Source organism: Dasypus novemcinctus, chromosome 28 (genome assembly GCF_030445035.2).
Source record: "Dasypus novemcinctus isolate mDasNov1 chromosome 28, mDasNov1.1.hap2, whole genome shotgun sequence".
NCBI classification, from domain to species: domain Eukaryota; kingdom Metazoa; phylum Chordata; class Mammalia; order Cingulata; family Dasypodidae; genus Dasypus; species Dasypus novemcinctus.
In genome coordinates this window covers 36,002,963-36,014,194 of record NC_080700.1, presented here as the reverse complement: position 1 = coordinate 36,014,194, position 11,232 = coordinate 36,002,963, and the positions used below count along the sequence as shown (strand labels likewise).

Here is an 11,232-nt window from a genome sequence, read left to right as displayed (position 1 = left end):
TATATCCCAAGATCTGTGGCAGGGTCTGGCCGGAGAATCCAAAACAGGTTAGACAGCAAATCAAGGATGACGGCATGCTTAAAACCTGAGTACCCTGGAAACTGCCAGTCTCCCGCTTCCTTACAAATCAAGACAGAGCCTTTAAGCCAAAACCCTAGACACGTAAAATCGAGAAATTATTAAACCTCAGTCCTCGAGGGAGTATATTTTGCCTCCAAAGAAAAGATGCAAATAAAATTCCGGTAAACATGGCAAAGAAAAAAGTAAACTTGAGATGTCAAGAACGCCCATCGAGAATTCTCACTCCACGGCCACGGTAGCATGTTTCCCGACATCCCGGTTTAAAGATCTTTCAGGACCTCTCCGTCTAGCAGAAGAGCTAACTCTGAAATCCACTCTAACCAGAAGACCGAAACGGGAGAGTCCGTGGCTCGGAAGTAACAAACGTTCTGCAGCTTTTGCTGTGGACCGCCGCTTCACAATTAAAATCCGATTCCTGAAACAAGCGTCCAGTGCAACCTCAACAGCTGACACCTCACAGCACACTCCAGCCGGCCGTGGGGACGAATCTCCAGGCCTGTCTACACGGCACACGGGGGCATTTCTGCTCCAGTACGACTTTCGATTACCTGTGGTGACAGACAGGCAGTGGGGATTTACAGTTATCTACACTCCACTCGAGGTGCAAGGTCTTAAGGCTTACAACCCAGGCGAAGACGCAGAGCCAAAGGGACAAAGGCCGCGAGAGGTCAGCCCGGAGGAGCCTGCACGGGGAGCCGGGCATCCTGCGCCGGGCATCCCCGGGAGGGGTCCCACCTAAACGCTTTTCGGTAAACAAGAGGCCTGTGAGTCAAGCCGCCAGCCCCGAGCGCTGGAGGAAGTTTCCTCGCCTCGGCTGCACATGGTTTGCAGAAGTTTGGCTGGGGCCGAGGCGCGCCTGGGAGGGAGCGGCAGCTCGGCGCGCGCTGCGGGCGGCGGCGGCGGCGGCGGCGGCGCAGCAGGAGGCGGAGGCGGCGGGGGAGGGGAGGCCGCGGGGGGCGGGGGGGCGCCTGCCGCCGCGGCGCTCTCGCCGCCTCCCCCCCCCCCACCCTCCGGCGGGAGCCGCTCGCAGCCTCTTTGCACTAGTCGCTCCGCTCTCTCGGTCATGTGACCTTAACGTAACCGGACAGGAAAAGCCCCGCCGCCGCCGCCGCCGCCGCGCCGGAGACACCGACCGCGGCGGCAGCAGCAGCAGCAGCAGCGAGCGGCAGGGGCGGCGGCGGGAGGGAGCTCGGCAGGCCGCCCCGGCGCCCCTCCGCGCGCCACCGGCGACAGGTAAGCGCGCCGCTCCGCCCCCGGCCGGGCCCACGTGCCGCCCCCGGCCCGGGCGCACGGGGGCGCGGGCCCCGCGGCGGCGCCGGCGACAAAGCCGCGGGCGGCCCGACCGGGCTCCGGGCCGGCGGGGGAGGCCCGCGGGGGCCTGGCCGCCCCACAAAGCCATCCCCGGGGCCGGCGGCGGCGGCTCCATCCGGGGCCTGGCGGAGGGAGGGGACGGAAGCCGAGAGGGCGGGCGGCGGCCGGGGCGGGGGGGGGGGGGCGGAGGAGGAGGAGGAGGGAGGGGGCGACCGCGTCCGTTCCCCGCCGCCGGTCCCTCCCTTCCCGCCGCCACCGCGAAGGCGTCCGGTCGGCGGCGGCCGGCGAGCGTCCCGCGCTGGGGCCGCGAGGCGGGCCCGTCAGGTGCGTACTCCTCCGGCGGCCCGTCGCCGCCGCCGCCCGGGCGCCGGGCCGCGGGCGGCGGAAGTGGGCTGGGGGAGGGGCGGGGGGGAGGGGCGGGCCCGGTCGGACCGGAGCAGGCCCGGCCTCTCTGGCGCTTCTCCCAGCGGCCGCGGCTCCCCCAGCTGCTGCCGCTCCGCACGCGGCTCCGCCTCCCCGCGCGGGCGGGGGCGCGCACGCGCGCTTCCGGCCGCGCGGCTCTCGCGCTGTCTGCGGCTCTCGCGCGCGCTCGCCCGGCCCCCCCCCCTCCCCCTCCCTCCGCCCACCTCCCGCGCCCGGCGCCGGCGCGTCGCGCTCGGCGTGGGCGTCGCCATTGTGCCGGGCGCCGCGGGGCCGAGGCGGGCGCGCGCGCGCCCTGGGGCCCCGCCCGCCGCCGCAGCCGCGCGCGCTCCCTCCCGGGGCCGGGCTCCTCTTCCCCGCCGCGCCCCCTCACTTCGCGGCGGGCCGGGGGGCCTCCCGGTCCCCGCCGCGGCCCAGCGCGCTCGTCCCCCGCCAGGCTGTCCTGCGGGCTCGGGCGGAGGTCGCTGCCCCCAGACCCGGAATTTTGAGGCGAGCCCGCAGGGAGCTGCGCGCACCGGCCTGCGGGTGGTCAGTGGACCGGGCCGCTGAGGAGGGACGCGGGGGCCGCCGCGGGGAGGTAGCCCCGGGGAAAGCCCCCCGGGTACCGGCCGGTTCGTGTCGATTCGATCCTTTCCTCACTGCCGGTTAGTTGTTCCAGCCATCCCGGAGCAGGCCAGCAGTACGGGGCTCCCGGGTCACCCCCTCCAGGGGGTCAGGGATTACCGGCACCCCCGCCCGGCCCTTCGAGTACAGACCGTGCCTCTTGGCCAGAGGCTGGACTAGAAAAGCGGGACGAAGGCCTTTTTCGGCTAGATCACAAACCGAGACGTGAAGTGAATTTTGTTTTGCATTCTGAATAACCTCCGTGGGATGTACGCAGGCTGTTTTCCAATGGCTAAAAGGAGATTTTTTTTTTTTTTAAGAAAGTCACTTTATACTACATAAACATATATCTGCGGTATTACCATTTTCTGTAGATGAGCTAGGATTTTCGATTTTGATCCGTCAGAAAATAAAAGGAAAGGTCAGGCTCAACAGTAGATCAGATGTGCAGGTAGCAGTGTGCGCGCGTGCCTTCTGGGCTGGAATCAGTTTAGAAACAGGCAAGGACTTTCCTGATGTGCAAAAAATGAAAACGTTACCGTGAATATTAAATTCCTTCCAATGGTGCATTTCTCGTTTAATTAAACTTAGGGTTTGGGTAAGTTTTGTCTTCTGGCCAACAGAATGGTCTTCTTACTTGTCGGAAAGGACAAGAAATGATCTGCCAATGGACAATGTGTATTCAGCGCCGCCAATAGCCACCAGTGGAGGAGCCTATTAATGGGTGGCATGTAAACCGCAGGTAAAACTTGGCTGTACAGGCCAAGTGCTCATGTGCCAGTTTTAAAGCTCTTCAAAGGTGTAAAGAGATCCGTGCTCCACGGCTTTGCTAGCCTGTGTAGTCCCAACAGGAGAGGAGAACAAGCGCTCGGCATATTTTAGGTGGTAGAATAAAAGCTGCCACTCTAGCAGTTTCTTTCTTAAGAATTCATGTGCATTTGGCACTGTGCTCCAAAATGTGTACCTATTTAGTATGCAAACTGTATAAAATAATATAAAATTGTATTTACCCTGGCCCTCTAAGAAGATACACCTTGACTCCTGTGGTTTGAGGTACCCTCTGCATGTGCTTGAGTAAAGGGGTGTGCTTTCCCCAGTTTTCAGAATACCAAAATAGAGGTAGAAAGCAAAGGAAACCTCTAAGGTGTCTGATATGTGGCACTGGCTGGGGATCCGCCTCCCCTGGAGCTGGGAAGCCTCCTGCCATCTCTTCCTCTCTAAACCCACTCATTTTCCCTGCAGTAACTTTGAGAAGCCGGACAAGTTTGTGACACCAGACTGTCACCCTAAAGGAAGGGAGGAAGAGCTACTGAGCCACTGGAGGTTCCCCCGTAAATTTCAAAACGCACCTGGCAAAAGGACATTATCACTTCTCCTGCTCTGGGGAGCTCCAATTATGACCCTAAAACCTAAAGGGAATTGAAAATTTTCATTTTCCTGAAAAAAGAATTGTAAATATTTTAAGCATCAGATCGAGAGCATTTTTACAAACTTTTTTTTTTTACGATCAAGGAGATTCTAGTTTTTATTAATAATTGAAGCTGTTAGGTAAAAAATACTTTGAATTGATAGGAAATAAGCTTCACCATTTTCATTTGCTGAAATGCCACCAAACCATGGAGTCAGTAGTCATAGAACACTCAGCAGGAGTGGGAGTCTAAGACATTCAGGACTTTTTTTTATGGTACAGAGCCAAGCTAGAGGCTAGTATTTAAGCTCAAACACATAAACCCCAGGTCACATGCAAGGGGTATGCATCATATAACTTTGATACAACAGCGTTTGATGTATAAAGGTAGGAACTGTAAAGCACATGCGGCTTACCAACCACTTTCTCCCATTACAAGAGTTTTAGTGTATAGTTCCTCTAAATAGCATGTACCCCCTGTTTTCACCATGTGAGGATAAGCATCAGAATCACTTGAGAATGATTTCAAAGTCCCTGCTTGTTCTCCCCCCAGACCTAGTCGTTTAGATTCTGAGTCCCCACAGCGACGCTGAGGTGCCCTGCCCAGCACAGGGGCTCTCAAATATAGTCTATAGACCCTTTCGAGGTTCCACGAGGTCGAACTAGCTTCAGAGTAATTCTTAGATGTTATTTGTCTTTTTCACCGTGTTGACAAAATGCATCATCCTTGTGAGGGTCCACATAACTCAGCCTGTTTTTTCCAAATGGTCAACGGATGATGTTTCAAAATCATAGGTGAAGGACCCCTTCAAAACGCAAGGTAGACCAGTCAATTGTTTTTGTAATAAAGTAGAAAAAGTCCATTCACTGATAGAATTCCAATCTCACCACTAAGCTTTAAGGGACTACCACTTTGTTGAGTTTTGGTGTGGTGTAAAAGATGAATATCCACAATTATCAGAAAAGGTTATTAAAATACTCCTCCCCTTTCCAACTATATACGTGGGCGAGGCTGGATTTTCTCCAATACACAACCAAAACATGCAAAGTACACGCGAAATCCAGTTGTCTTCTCTTAAAGAGATTTGCAAAAATATGAAAAACTGCCACTTCCCACTAGTCTTGTTTTGGAAAATATTTTTTATTAAAAATGTGCTATTCATGTTAACGTGTGATGTATTTATTGTTATGTAAATATATATTTTCTAAATTACTCAGGTTTAATTTTTAATATGGTAAATATCAATAGATACACAATCCATCTAAACAAAAACTCTGGTGTCCTAAATTTTTAAGAGTGTGAAGGGGTCCTGAAAACAAAAAGTTTGAAAAATCCCAGCCCTAGAATATTGAAATATATTCTTCAATTAAGACTTTGAGCTAAAACCATTTGGAGCTCATTTCTGGCATACACTGAGCTATACCTGTAGATTAAATTTTCCTCAGAATAATTTTACTAATTCTACAGTTTATAAAAAAGGAAGGCAATCTCTACTGTGGTGGGATAATAGAAATTAATTAGGTTTTAAATTTTGCTGTGTGTGACCATCTGTAGGTTTTTTACATTGTGATTATAACAATGTCTTTAGAATTATCACTTTAATATCACCTCTTTATTAGATAAGCATTTCTGATCTCCTTGTACTAGACACCTAAAGTGCCCCTGAACTACCTCCTTCTGACCTGAGCTTATGCTCAGAAATTAAAAACTAATTCTAGTAGTAACCTAAACAAATATAATTTGAAAGATAAATCTTTTGCAAATGCAATGCTTTCCAGAGTCAAAATAAATGCTAATGGCTAGTTTATGCCCCTTCTTTTTCTCATTACTATCGAGGAGAGTTGACTAAAGAAATTTTAAGAAAAATAAACCAGTCTGTCACAACAGCAAAGAAGGTGCATCGTAGCTTTGAAATCCCGTCTTTAAATATGTTAACATTCAAATGGCCAGAATCGTTCTGATTTCCTTCATGGGCCCACAAATATTAATTATTAATACTACTAATTGAAAAAAACGTTTTTCATCCTGGTAAGTGGTCTAAAGGACTTGAAAAGATCAATCTTACTTATGGGTAGTGCTTTTTCTGTTACTGGCATGGCCCATGCATTACAATATTCATTTATGCTTCACTTAAATAATATCTAGGACTTCCGAGGGCCCTTTTAGTGCCCCTGAAATGGGTAGTCTAAGTGGTATTTAATGTCTTAGAAGAGCTGTTATCTTTCAAAAGTGAATCATCCAGTCCCACATACCGGTTTGGTCTCCTGTCCTTGTGTGAAGAAGGAACTTGGTTTGGTCAAAATGTCACGTGACTCTGTCATGCACCTCCCGGAGCATGAGGGAGGCACTTAAAGAGCCGCCCAGGGAGTGGCTGTGATGCACGCGGTTGAGTGCCTGCCTTCCTCAGCTGAGGTCCCGGGTTCAGGTCCTGGTGCCTCCTGAAAAAAGCAGAACAAACTTAGAAACCAACTCAGAGACACTGGTGTGGCTCAGTGGTTGTGTGCTGGCTTCCCACATCCGAGGTCCCAGGTTCCATCCCCGGTACCTAAAAAAAACAAAAGAACTGCCCGACAGGGAGCGGGCGTCATTCAGTGGCTGAGCCCCTGCTTCTCATGTACAAGGTCCTGGCTTCCATCTCCAGTACCTCCAAAAAAAAAGCACAGCCCAGTGTGCTTAGAAAGAAAGAAGCTTCGTGATGGAAGCCAAGAGCACTTGACAAACAGGCCAGCCTCACTGTGGGAAACAATGGTGAGGATAACAGGAAAGCACTAAGTCATCTGAAGTAGGATTTGCAAAGTGTGTCTTAATTATCCCAAAATGGATGTCTTGACACTATCTGAATTTACTTCTTTAAAAAACCTGTACACATCTACATATAAAGAAGGCTTTCCTTAAAAACCCACTTTTAAGGACTACCTCCCTTCTCCTTCTCGACTTTTCTTCAGTTCCTCTCTGCTCACTATTCTGGCTTTTTGTTGTTGTTGTTTTCAAGATTTATTTTTTATTTATTTCTCTCCCCTTTCTATCCACCCCCCCCCCATTGTCTGCTCTCTGTGTCCACTTATATTCTTGTCAGTGGCACCCAGTATCTGTGTCTCTTTTCATTACATCATCTTGTTGTGTCAGCTCTCTGTGTGTGCAGCACCACTCCTGGGCAGGCTGCACTTACGGGACACACTCCTTGCCCGTGGGGCTCCCCTACGCAGGGGACACCCCTGCGTGGCACGGCACTCCTTGCATGCCTCAGCACTGTGCGTGGGCCAGCTCATCACATGGGTCAGGAGGCCCTGGGTTTGAACCTTGGACCTCCCATGTGGTAGGCAGATACCCTATCCATTGAGCCAAATCCACTTCCCACTATTCTGGTTTAGGAAAGACAAATGATGTTGTTATTGGGTTTTTTTTTTAAGTTCCATTGACATTGTTAAATGGTTGGGGTTTTTATAAAGGTCTTCTGTTTCATGTCTGATTGTACTCCATCTTTCACTAGGATAATTTTCCACAGTCATCCATAAAGCAAAGTAATAACATGGAAAGAGCATAAAATTTAGACTTAGAAGACCAGGCTTCAGACCCTGACTTCTGTTTCTTTACAGTATTTTTTACCCCCCGAGATAGCTCCTTTGTCTGTTTGCTTGTTGTTTTTGCTTGTTGTTGGCACTCATTGTCTCCTCATTGTCTGTTTTTTCTTTTAGCAGGCACTGGAATCTGGGATGTCCCATGTGGGAGGTGGGCACTCAACTGCTCAAGCTACATCCATTCCCTGCTTGTTTGTTTTTGCTCATTGTCTGCTCATTGCTTTTTTGCTTGTTGTTTTTGCTCATTGTCTGCTCATTATTTGTCTGTCTTTAGGAGATACTGGGAACCAAACCCAGGACCTCCCATGTGGGAGGCAGGTGCTCAACTGCTTGAGCCACATTTGTTCCCCCCTTTACATTTTGACCCCCTAACCCCAGAGTTTAGTGGCTCAAGGGTGTGGCTTCTGGAAGGAGATAAACCTACCTGACTTCCGAAGCCTCAAACAACAGAAATCACCAGCCAAGACTTCTCCTGAGCACCAGGCCTGTACAGCCAACATGTCCTTACCCTCCATCTCTAGATGGATGCCTCAAAAGTGCCTCAAACCCAACATGCCAACCCCTCAAATCACGATCTTCCCCACAAAACTGCATCTTTGTCCTGCGTTCCTTCTCCCGGTGAGGAGCCCCAAGATCTGGCCACTTACGCAGGTTAGAAGTCCAGGTGTCACTGTGGACACCTTGACCCCTCACCCTCCTCTATCTGACCCACCTGTATCTTAAGTATCTTCCCAATCCTGACCGTTTCCTCCGTCTTAAAAATCACCACCACCCAGTCCAGCCTCTCTTCTGGACCACCGCTGCCTTCTCACCGGCGGCCCCTGCCCCCCAGTTGGTTAGTTCTGCCGTCACACATCATGCCATCAGGTGCTCTCTGCATCGCAGAGAGCTGATCATTACCCCCTGCTCAAAACCCCCTGCAGTGGCTCCCCATTACCCTTTATTTAGTTTTTTTTTAGATTTATTTTTTATTTATTCCCCCCCCCATTAGTCTGCTGTCTGTGTCCATTCTCTGTGTGTTCTTCTGTGACCGCTTGCATCCTTATCAGCAGCACCGGGAATCTGTGTTTCTTTTTTTTTTTTTGGTTAAGATTTATTTATTTTTTTATTTCTCTCCCCTTCGCCCCAGTTGTCTGTTCTCTGTGTCTTTTGGCTGCATGTTGTTCTTTGTCCGCTTCTGTTGTCAGCGGCACAGGAATCTGTGTTTCTTTTTGTTGCGTCATCTTGCTGTGTCAGCTCTCCGTGTGTGCGGCACCATTCCTGGGCAGGCTGCACTTTCTTTCGCGCTGGGCGGCTCTCCTTACGGGGCGCACTCCTTGCGCGTGGGGCTCCCCTATGCGGGGGACACCCCTGCGTGGCAGGGCACTCCCTGCGCGCATCAGCACTGCGCATGGGCCAGCTCCACACGGGTCAAGGAGGCCCGGGGTTTGAACCGCGGACCTCCCATGTGGTAGATGGATGCCCTAACCACTGGGCCAAGTCCTCTTCCTTCCCCATTACCCTTAAGATTTGCACCGAAACCCTTAACCTGCCCTGAGCCTCCAACCTTGTCTTGCCTCATTCTTCCCTCTTTCTTCCCTGGCCCTTTGTGCTTTAGCCACATCGGCTTCTTTCACTCCCCCGCTTGCATCTTGCTTCCCCCCATCTCGGGGCCTTAGCACGTGCCGTCCCTCAGCCCGGCTACTGTTTCTCCACCTTTGCCCAGTGGACAATTCTTGTCCTTCAGATATCTGCTGGACTGGCATTTCCTCGCAAAAGCCTTCCCCGACCCGCCCCCACCCCCAATCAGACCGGTTCCCCCTGTTTTATGATCTCGTAGGTCCTTATTTTTCCTTTGATAACTCTCATCAGAGCTGACTGCTATGAATTTGCAGGCTTGCTTGGTTGCTTTCTGGGGGGACCCGAATGCCCCGTGCCGGACCCTCAGAATGCTGGCTCTAGATCCCGTATCTGCCAAGTACATGCCTGCTGCCCCCAGCTGCCCCTTCCAAGCCAGCTTGGCGTGTCCTTAACTTCTCTCAGCCTGAATTTCTTCATCTGGAAAGAGGGTCACTGATGGATTCAACCACCTGCTGTATACAGAGCTTCATCTTTTTCCTTGGTCCGTAACAAGGAATCATTTACTACGAATGCCGTGGTTACCACTTAATATAGTGATGAAATAGAAGATACAGGCATGCTGTGGTATTGTCGAGGATTAAGGTCTGGGAAAAGATGAGTGGACACTATAAAGCATTGTTAAGAATCATTAATATGAAGAAATGAGGTTAACACATTAAAATTGAAAAATTCTTCTCCAACATCGACTTCTCCAGCTCACGGTAGGATGAACGGAAATTGAACTTTTAAAAGGGCTTTCGAAAGCATTTGCAGTCACCCCTTCATCCTAATTCGGAGATGGGGACCCGGGCCCTGGAGCATGCACTGCCCACCATCCCCCAGCGAGGCGGGAGCTCAACCCTCCTCTCCTCCAAGCGCGTGTAACTTCTCCACGGATGCTGCTGAACGCTAGACATGTCCAGGAAGCAAATGCACAGGGTACAGCGTACGGGGTGGGGAGGCTAACGGCTGCCCTCAGGAAGCATCTGGCAGCCTGGAGTAGCTGGCAGCAGAGGCCCTGAGAGCGTCCTCTCCTGCCCGTCAGGGAGGTTGGCAGTTGAGCAGGGGGGCCGGGAGGGAGAGCATTCGGGGCCGGGGGTCCCAGGCCCGTGTCTGCAGCTTGCCCTCCTGGCACAGCGCAGAGGTCGAGTCCCTGGGCTGCTCGGCTCCAGAGGAAAGTCCCTGCCCGGGGAGTTTGGCGTCAGGTGATGGCCAGCGCCTGCTGCCTTCAGGACCGCCGGGCAGGGGAGGCTGCCCGTCCCCAGCTCATCGAGCTCCTCCAGGACTTCCAGAGCGCATGAAATCACATCATCGCGTCTCATTTTCATCCGCATGCATCGATCTTTGGCATTCTGGGATCTCAGACCTTGGACATGGACCTCTGGGATCTCAGACCTTGGACATGGACCTGGCAGTCTTGGGTCAAGACAGCACTTGACAGGGAAGCGGACTTGGCCCAGTGGTTAGGGCGTCCGTCTACCACATGGGAGGTCTACGGTTCAAACCCCGGGCCTCTTTGACCCGTGTGGAGCTGGCCCATGCGCAGCGCTGGTGCGCACAAGGAGTGCCCTGCCACGCAGGGGTGTCCCCCGCGTAGGGGAGCCCCACGCTCAAGGAGTGCGCCCCGTAAGGAGAGCCGCCAAGCGCGAAAGAAAGCGCAGCCTGCCCAGGAGTGGCGCTGCCCACACGGAGAGCTGACACAGCAAGATGACACAACAAAAAGAAACACAGATTCCCGTGCCACTGACAACAGCAGAAGTGGACAAAAAGAAGAACACGCAGCAAATGGACACAGAACAGACAACTGGGACTGGGGTGAGGGCTGGGGGAGGGGAGAAATAAATAAAATAAATCTTTAAAAAAATTTTTTTTTAAGAAAACACTTGACAACAACTAAAGCAGAATTGTAGCCTGTCATTTTTTTTGCACTAGAGAGAACTTCTTTTTTCCTTGCATTGAATAAAATACCGGCTGTCCTCGGTCTGGAAGGATTGTCCTTTCACCCGTTTGTTGTTTTAAAAGCCCCCATTCCTACCCCTGCCCCCAGGGACTGTGGGAATATAGCATGTTCCAGAGAGGGAGCAGCTCTGTCCCCGGTTCAGTGGTTGGGTGGCCGGTTTTCAGCGGGTCGGTGACATCCCCGAGTCTGGAGCCATCGGTTTCCCGAGCGCGCCGTAGTGACACGGGCTGGTGGTGCGGGACCCAGGGGGTGACGTCAGGGAAGGCGGGGA

General features: G+C 52.2%; 1 protein-coding gene across 1 annotated transcript in view; it reads left to right on the top strand.

The window, feature by feature from the left end:
* The first annotated feature begins 1,094 nt into the window (after positions 1–1,094).
* ZBTB2 (zinc finger and BTB domain containing 2) overlaps positions 1,095–11,232 on the top strand; it is a 28,327-nt gene continuing 18,189 nt past the window's right edge. The window contains exon 1 of the mRNA XM_058289566.2: positions 1,095–1,314. The gene's annotated coding sequence lies outside the window, so the exon portion shown is untranslated. The remainder of the gene's footprint in view (positions 1,315–11,232) is intronic.